The sequence below is a fragment of the Anticarsia gemmatalis genome, chromosome 2, assembly GCF_050436995.1.
Source record: "Anticarsia gemmatalis isolate Benzon Research Colony breed Stoneville strain chromosome 2, ilAntGemm2 primary, whole genome shotgun sequence".
NCBI lineage: Eukaryota > Metazoa > Arthropoda > Insecta > Lepidoptera > Erebidae > Anticarsia > Anticarsia gemmatalis.
The window spans coordinates 5,783,422-5,792,824 of record NC_134746.1 but is presented as its reverse complement, the minus strand read 5'-3'; the positions used below and the strand labels follow the sequence as shown (position 1 = coordinate 5,792,824).

The 9,403-nt window shown below is 33.2% G+C and overlaps 1 protein-coding gene across 2 annotated transcripts in view; it reads left to right on the top strand.

The window, feature by feature from the left end:
- Nucleotides 1-9,403, top strand: part of LOC142980920 (multiple C2 and transmembrane domain-containing protein-like) — a 56,017-nt gene that overhangs the window by 22,798 nt on the left and 23,816 nt on the right. Inside the window, exon 1 of one of the 2 annotated variants that reach the window (XM_076126564.1) lies at nucleotides 5,165-5,397. The exons of the other annotated variant lie outside the window; for it this stretch is intronic. The gene's annotated coding sequence lies outside the window, so the exon portion shown is untranslated. Of the gene's footprint in view, nucleotides 1-5,164; nucleotides 5,398-9,403 lie in introns of those variants that run through there. 2 annotated transcript variants of the gene reach the window in all.

The window sequence follows — 9,403 nt, the reverse complement described above, 5'->3', positions numbered from 1 at the left end:
ATGGCTGAAAACAAATAAAGCTTTATGTTCCATACGGCACTTTACTATTGTAGAAACTGGCACTGTTTCTCAAGAACTTAAATCTAAGCGCATTTTCAATTCAAAAGGAATAATAACGCCGGTATATAGGTATTGATAACAAATAATATACCTATATTATATCCACAAAAGATTTTAGCTTCGGATAACCTTCGAGAACGACTGAAGTGTCTCTATTATATAATAACAACTGAATTCTCTCAATCTTGCTAGTATAATAGTATCTCCAGCATCAAGGGACCATGTCCCGTGGGTGTACGGATAATAAAGCTTCCTTTAACGTGAGTGTGATTCAAATTACCGAGAGCATAGTACAATACTCAATATTAATGAATTGTTCAGTATTGTTAATTTAATTGATCTGTTATCTACTAAATAGGGTACGGTTAACATATACTTACAATCTTTGAAATTTCAATATTTAGAATCAAGCATATTATAAACATCAAGAAAACAGTATCAGTACAGAACATAATACAAATGGCGAAAAGAGTTTTTGAAGTTGTTCAGCAACTTGTGTGCTACTGTCCCCACCTATGTAGGCAGCTTTCATGTTGCGATATACATACATACACTCATGATGCGGATATGTGATTGAACTTAACCTTTTGTTAGTATAAGTACTTACTAATAATATAATCATACTACAATTATCTTCTACGGCACTAGAGCCATAGTTTTTACGTAATTTCTGACCCTACAATATTAAATAGACGCAAGCTGAGAGCAGATAATGACATACATATAATTCATTAATTTTCCATAATCATTCATATGGTAAACAACGTGTTATGTAGTGTTATTTTGTTGGAATTTTCCTCAAACTTTTGTAATATGATAGTATTTATCACCAGTCGTATAAATTTTAACATTAACCCTTAATAAAAAAAAAAATGAAAGCTGCAGTTAATTCAAATTACACTTTTGTGTATATTAAATATAAATCGTTGTATATTTAAAAGTATATCAATTTACTAATTAAAAATAATCAGTGGGTTACGCTTTTGACAGCTAAAACGGGATAATTGAGCTTCCGGGATTAAAACACCTCCCTTTAATATACTGTTTGGCCGCGTGCCAAGCCGCACAGTTCAGCTAATATATTATCCATAATTTAATAAAATATAAGTACTTAGTAATTATTTCAGTACGCTGGTATTTCAATATCATATACATATGTTTTTAACGAAACAAACATCTAGAGATACTCAACTTTAAGATCCGTTTTATGTTTTAAAAGCGTATAAAATAAAGCTTAAGATATAAAAACACACTTAATTTTGTCTTGAACAAAAGAATTTCTCGTATTTTCTTGTCGGTAGGTATTTGATGTTTTTGGTCATTAATCAGCCATTGTTGCATGACAAGGTACTGCAACTATTTAATTACGCGATCGTTTCCTTAAAGAAGTTATGACTGGCAGGCTAATGGAAACTAATTACGGAGATTATAATTGAAAATCTAATAAAGAAATCAAACCCATTATTATCTAATATTATGGGTCGCAATCATGCATTGTTCAACAAACCAACCGACCACGGCGTCTAAGCAGAGCCAATACGTCAGAAAAATCAAAGTAGTGTTAATTCTAGTATTTCAGACACATATTACGCAATGCAAATGGGTAAAGATTTAAAATCATCAGTTTCATATAACGTCGTATGTTAATAAAATCTGAAAGAAAATGTCAGAAATCTTTAATGTGAGGGGACATCCATACATAATATAATATTTATCCAAAATATTATTTCAATCCATACTTATAATGTTAAAATGTTCTAAGAAAGATTTTAATGACGCCAGTCATTTCAGCGTTTCTTGCAAACAAAAAAATTGCATCTCTATACTTATTTAAGTATTTATAATTTGTCCTTCTAATTTAAAAATAGCTCACAATGTAGTTATTATTGTTATATAACAAAATAAATTACATCACACACAATTAACGATGCAATTAAAGACGCCAAAATTGTTTAATTTGACGTATCTATGCGCTCAGTTGTCAGGCATCTTAGATTTTCCGTAAAACAAAAATAACAAAAGAGTAACAAGTTTTTATTAAGAGTCATTGGAACTTCCGAGAAATTAAAGTTTAAATACTTTTATACTTACTTAAGAATGTCTGCATACCTTATGCAGACATTCCATAAATGGGTGGTCGCTTAATTCTGAACTGAGCGACTCCGTGCTTCAGAGGGAACCTAAAAATCTGATCTCGGTTGTTGTCAATTAAGACAACAACCATATTAGGTGAAGCCATCTAAGTCTCTTCGGGCGGCTTGAATAAGTTTGACAGTCAGTTAACCATACAAAATGTGGATAAAATTTAAAAAAACGTACGGAAATTCTCTCATCTGTCCGATGTGTATTTTCTTAGTGAGTATGTATCAGTTAGTCATTGTTTTCAGTAGAGCGATAACAGGAACTCGTCAGTATGTAAATAATAACTATAACGAACATCTTTGCATTATCGATCATGAGAAAACAATTTACCTTGTTACTGTTTAAGGTAAAATAATGCACAGCGTTTTTACCACTTACAAAATGAAATAAATATTTATCAGATGTAGATTTCAGCATATTTTTTTATACATCGTTTACCTATTAGATAGCGCAATTGAGCACTTACCTGTCAGTAGATAAAAAGACCACATTTGCGTAGAAAGATGGGGAATCTCAAAGAACCTTCAGTCCCGATTTAGACCGAGTTTCTTCTAGTTATTAATTAGTTCCAGGTAACGTTGAAAAATCTAGCTACAAACATGATGTAAACTATGATTTGTTTTTCACTCTTAGTTATCAATAGTCATCGTCTACGTAAACAGGTAATCGTTTTAACTTATGCTATGTAAAGATCTTTGGTTGTAAAATAGTAAAAATAAAAGCTAGGTTTTGATTGTTCTACTATGAATTACGTTACTCCGATAGGTAAAATCATTAACGGTCGTAGATAGGCTTGCTTATTTCCAGTTTTTACAGATCTTCCATACGGAGCATGTGAAAATATTAACGAAAGATAAGCAAATTTATCCATGGATAGCATATTAATATCGGCCGTAACATGGTTCTTGACTACAAGTCAAATTAGCTACTCTTTATGAAATGTCAAAAACCCATTTTAGTATAGAAATACGGTATAATGACGTCACAGTTTTATATTATCAAAATGAAATCCTTACCCATAACATATAAGGCGAATTGTTTAGGTCACTATTTGGGTTATGAATTCAAATGGTCTTGTTGCTAAAGTTTTGTTGTTTGTCTGTGCGTCTGTAGGTATATCATAGAGTGATAAATTCTTAATCGTAATCGGTAAACACGATTTTTTAACAGAATGTGTATTTTTTTTGTTTAACCTATTACAGTCCCACTGCTGGGCAAGGGTCTCCTTCCACCGAAGGAGGAATTAGGCCGTGAGTCCACCACGCTGGCCAAGTGCGGGTTGGGGACCTAATGTGTATAATCAAAATAAAAAAAAGATATAAATACTTAAGCATATATAGTTTTTTTTTGCAGGTTATATTCTATTCTAATTAAAATTTGGAGTTTAAATAAGAATTATTATATAGTTATCCGTATTATGACAGATAAAGAACCCATTTTCTATGCGACTGACTAGCACTTCACAGGTTACTATTGTTTTATTTACCTGCATACCGATATTCTGTTACTCACAAACAACCACAACAAGATGATAAATAAATATGAATAATAAACCACATTTTAGTCAAGAATGCATAGTTTAAATCATCTTTGTATTGGTTTTCCGTAACGAGTCATAGTCACATGATGGGAACAATTTCTTTTATAAAGTTAGTTGCCACTCGGAAAATGCGACCATGCATTTTACTGCTGAAATATGCTTTTAGATAATTTAGTATATTAGCTTAACGTTTAGCCAGGGTTTATGATATTTTTAACGGTGTAATGACACATCTACAACAAACGAAGTATTCAAATAAAATATGATATTTCCATTTCCATTGCTTTAATATTGTCTTCTGACGATGTTGTTATTCTTGGTCTTGTAATCGCGCTCGCAAAAGATTCAATACGTTTATACGTAAAAACCTATCAATTTAAAATAACTACTTTCTTTCTTTATTCTGAGATGTTAATTGTTTTATATCCTGTAATAACATCAAAGTCCTTTTTCCATCAGTCATGACAGTAACCATGACCTAGGAGTATGAACTAGACCTTGTATCTAATGGAACAGCTATGATAACACCAATTTTAATACAATTACTACGCTTCTATGTCACTGCAGATATAGCCTTAATTAATATTCGATTAGACTTTAGGCTATACACAGTTTAAAGAAGCCACGGGAAAATAGTATAGGGTGTGGGTCTTTCGCTGTCAAATCAGTTAAAAACAATTCGTATATGAATAGTTATTAATTATATTGTCGCTTGCGGGTTTCTGAAAAGTGTATTGATTTTTACAGACTGTGGTTGATTGTGGTGATTTCGGTCCTGCTTGTGTCTTTTTTATCAATATTTGTGAGTCCTTAATGATAGACGATCATTATTTCCTTAGCTTTATTCGCGATAGTAATATTTTTACATCATCAAAATCTTAACAGCTGCTGCTATTCAATTTTAAAGATTTTGAAAACCTGCAATTTTCAAGGACAGGGCAAGTTTTTTTAGATTACCTACATTTGATATTTACAAGCGTTACGTATCTAGATGATTACTGATTGATTTGACTCACAAAATACACAAGATTTTCCGTAACAGGTAAAAATATATCTATCACGACCTTCAAAACGTAAACTTGTTTCATTAAACATACGATAATTCATAGATTAAATACTGTTGAAAAATCTGCGTATTCAATTTGGAACTTTACCCTATACAACTTACGCATCATTTTACATAATTGATGTTTGTGTTTACTAAACATGATTGACTACGGTTAAGGCTTAAATCACAGTGTATTATGGTGATAATTTGGTTAACCTGTGCACGTCAGAGTCAATCTGGATTACCCATAATTACTCAGCGCGCTTACGTTTCAGTTACAATCGGTTTGACTCTTGTACAGTATTTGTTCTATTATGACGTTAATATGGAAATTTATGCGTGTACCCACGCTACGATTACTACTGAATGACAGACAGTTGTATTCGTCGAGTGCGAGGAGACGTTTTTTATACATTCAAGTAAACACCGCGATCGTTGGGACTGTCAAACGTGCGAACATGTTCAGTGGTGTTGTTCCGAAGATACAAAGAACAGTGAGGTGGAATTCCTACGGGTGATCGTGCGACCAGCTGTACTCACGCTGAATCAGTCAATTGTGTTGCTTCGATACGACAGTGTCTCCACATCGCACTGTGACCGAACGAAGGTATGTGCGCTTCACAACAAACTATTGATTTAATCACTTTTTAATGATTTGAGGTTAGCTAATGATGTTGCAATGCATCTCTATGACGAAATCGTTAATTATCACGTTCTGGACGCAATATTGTCCGATAACACCATCCTCTTCCGTTTTTATATTTAGTTCTTTAATCGATATCATTCGAACTTCAGTGGCATTACGTCAATATTTGACTTATTTGTTGTTCATTGTTCGCGCGCGATATTTAAAAGTGCATGCGGATCTAATCGAATCATTGCCGAAAATAGCAAAAAAGTGTTATAACATTTTATTGTACGAAATATTCCGCTCATGCAAATCATATGATCTTCGAAATGTTTTGTGTTGATTAAGTGCAATTAGTAATCCGCAATGTCTTTGAGGAAAACCTCGTTGAGAACTAAAAGTTCTTTGGAGTGCATTGATGAAGGAGTGGCGTCCTTGCCAGTTTGTGTGCAAAATGGGAGTTTAGAGACTGAGACTCTGCATGAGATATCATCATTGTTTGATGAAACACTGAACGGGACAGTGACCCCTCTTGAATCTTTGGGTACTTCTGTCAACACAAGCGATCTCGAATCCTTCCCGGATGAGCCGGGGGTCAGTGTATGTGTTAACACGACAAACGCATCACAAAGCACTCAGACTGACCCTGCACCTCAGGTGGAAAACCTTCCGTGAGTAACTGCGGACATTTGCTAACAAGAAAATACAATAAAATTTACATTGCTTTCATTAACGCTGTAACTTTAAAACTATCGAAGTATGACAGCTTTTGGATAAGTATCGGATAAGCTATCTCTTTTATAAAGTGAAATGTAAAAGCTATCTCTTTCAAATGTATGAAAACCACTGTCAAAATGCCTTCAAGTAAGTTACCTGAAAGTGGTGAATCCGAGTACAAATGTTTCATTCTCTTCCGTTTATAAATTATGCAGTGAAGATGAGAGCTATTTTCAATAGTAAGAAGTCCATTATAAATAATGTGCCTGTATGTCATGTCTTACCAATGTCACCAGAACTCGGCCTTCAAAATTACTTATTGCTATTTTTGTATAGTAAATATTAGACTTCGGCTAAAATGTTTTACTTATATGGATGTTGACACTATTGACTTTGTTTAGATACGTCTGAGTCACATGAAATGGTACATTTTTATAAATAAGTACGGTTTCATGCTGTTTAATCATTTTTTTTAAATACATAAACCGATTAAAAGCCTATTAAATGTATTTCAAGGTAAATTAAATTAAAACGGCACAGGGTCCTATTAAAACAAAACATTACCTATTTTAAAACTATAGAAGGTATTTACCAGTAACTTTTTTGTGAAAGTTTAAACAGCGCCTCTAGCGTATGTATGAAGAACTATTTGTTTTTCAATTGGTTACAAATCGATACGTCAAACACATTTCGTAATCGCTTCTGACAAAATTCTTAATTAGGTATCTTGAATTACCTGTTATAACATTAACTCCACATAATCGGGACAAATTAAATCAATTGTTTTAGCAAAACAAACATTCCCACATTTCTTGAAATTATAGCTATTTTATTAAATAACTAAAAACACTGTTAACTTAATCCTTTGTCCCACAAATGTGGAAAACCCCAAACTGTTTAGCTATTTTTTTATTGACTATGAGTATATGTAATTAAAATGTTAGCCGCCATTTTCTCAGGAGCTTTTTGTTAATTAACAATAGGTGTTAGTCGGACATCCGTTTAATTGCATTAGAATATAATACCTATTGTTGAATCGTTGTGTTTCGACATAAATAAATATGTAGATCACAGATAGTGGGGCCGCTGCCGCTGGTGACAATAGTATATGGGTCTACTTTGCTCAACTTTGAACCACACACGCCATTCCTTGCCGTTCAAAAATTGGGACAAATGGACTGTCAACTTGTGTTAATTGCGTTATGAAATATTTACTTTAGGAATATAATGAAAATGTGTTAAAATGTGCTCAAAACTGCCATTAATTTAACATATTACGCAATTATGACATCTATATTTTGTCTAGTCTGGCATTGAGTTCTTACTTCTTCCTGAATTAGTATAAGAATAAATAAAAAAGACATTCACTTTATTTAGAAACTAAGCAAAATCACCATAATCTATCTGTCCCGGAATAATTAGGGCGCATCCCAATTTTGTCATCACAATTTCATTGGGGCATCCCCGTCTACGGAATCTTTGTCTTAATTATTTGACACAATCAATGAGCTGGTTAAATGAACTCACCCGTTATTTCCACACAGTCTACACCTGTATAGGTGTTTAACTTACAAAGATCTCGTTCTTCCACAGCAGATATTATGTGAACGAGACGAATTTCCCACGCGTGACATAATATTATATTTATCATTATATTTATCTCTGGCTGGTATCACAACAGTCTTAAATTAAACACAAACTACTGGTTTGAATAACAGTTACAATTAAAATTTAGTAAGTAAATACTTTGCTATTTAATATTATCTAAATATCTAAGCAGCCAGACTCCTTCCGGCATTAGAAAAAAAACAAGGTTATCTTTTTAAACCGCAAATGGTCATTAGATGCGTAACTTAGAAAGAAATCAATAATCCCCACGGCCAGTTTAAAGGTTCAACGCGCCGAAACTTTATAAAAATGAGTCATGGCATAAAACCTTCATTGTAAGGAACTGTTTTCTAGTAGCGATTCCATAAAGTTATTTAAATTAAATGTATTAGTGTGGTATAGGCATAATGCGATTTTAAAGGTGGGTCTACGATAGAGAAGCCGAGCACGAATTCGTCTAGTCGACTGACTTACGAGCCTTGAACGGGAGCGCTTCTAAAATAAATTTGTGCTCGGCCCATGCTCGCTTGTGCTTTGCTCCTCAAACGTAGACCCACCTTAATATTATCTAGCTACAACCTTGCTTTTATTAATGTGTTGTGCTCTAGGCGTTGAGAGCCCCAACGACCGTAAACTCAGTTAGGAAAGCTTACTTTGGCTCAGCATGTTAACATATTTCAGCTAAGTGTCACTCGGACGTAGGGGGCGGTGGTTGTCAATTACACAGCAGTCGTTAAGTCAGGCTGAAGGCCTTCGGTGGCGAATAACTAAATTATTATCGAAAGATGGATGAGATTTATGTTTCTAATTACGGAAATGACCCTCAAAGCAAACTGTCGATGTAAAGCCTACAATTTTGAAAAACAAAATCTAATTTTGTAAAGGTGAAAACGTCACCAAATTAGAATTATTGCTAATAGTACTCTCTTTCGGTTAGTGAATTATGAGTCTGTGAGATACCACGTGTAAAATAAAATACATAAAAATATTGTAGCTCCGCAGATATTGCCTTTGCTATAACCGAAAAAATAATCTGACCATAACAATTACATCAAAACATCTCGTAATGATCATGTGAAAATATAACAAAAACAGTATGTTACAATAAAAACTATGTAATTATCGTAATTTAATTAGAGCCAGTCATTATTTTACTAATTATTATTCCCACGGCATCTACGTAGTATGATAAAAAATGGGAAACCCAAAGCTTAGGCGTCGTAGATCTGATAGAGGTTAGTCAACTAATTGAAAAGCGTGTAAAGTCTTGCAAATTATGTATTTAATAAAAAGTAGCATTAATTAATGAAATCATAGAGATGAAACAAAGCTCAAATATTATGCTTAAATAATTACATGTAATACATCCGTAAACAAATCTTAATAATCTGTAATCCTACTTATATGACAATGTGTATGGATGTGAATGAAACAAGTTGCTACATTCGCATCCATACATCTCTTGCTTCAAGCAAGGGAAGTTTATAGTTTGTAGGAATTATAACAAGTGGCGTCTTTTAGTCTCTGCCTATGGGAAAAAAGTATTGTTAAATATTTGTTTGTATGACGGGTACATTCAACTATATTCATAAAAGAATGTTATAAAAATGTTTTAATTTCCGCATGGCGATATTCAGCACGTGATCATAACATATAATAT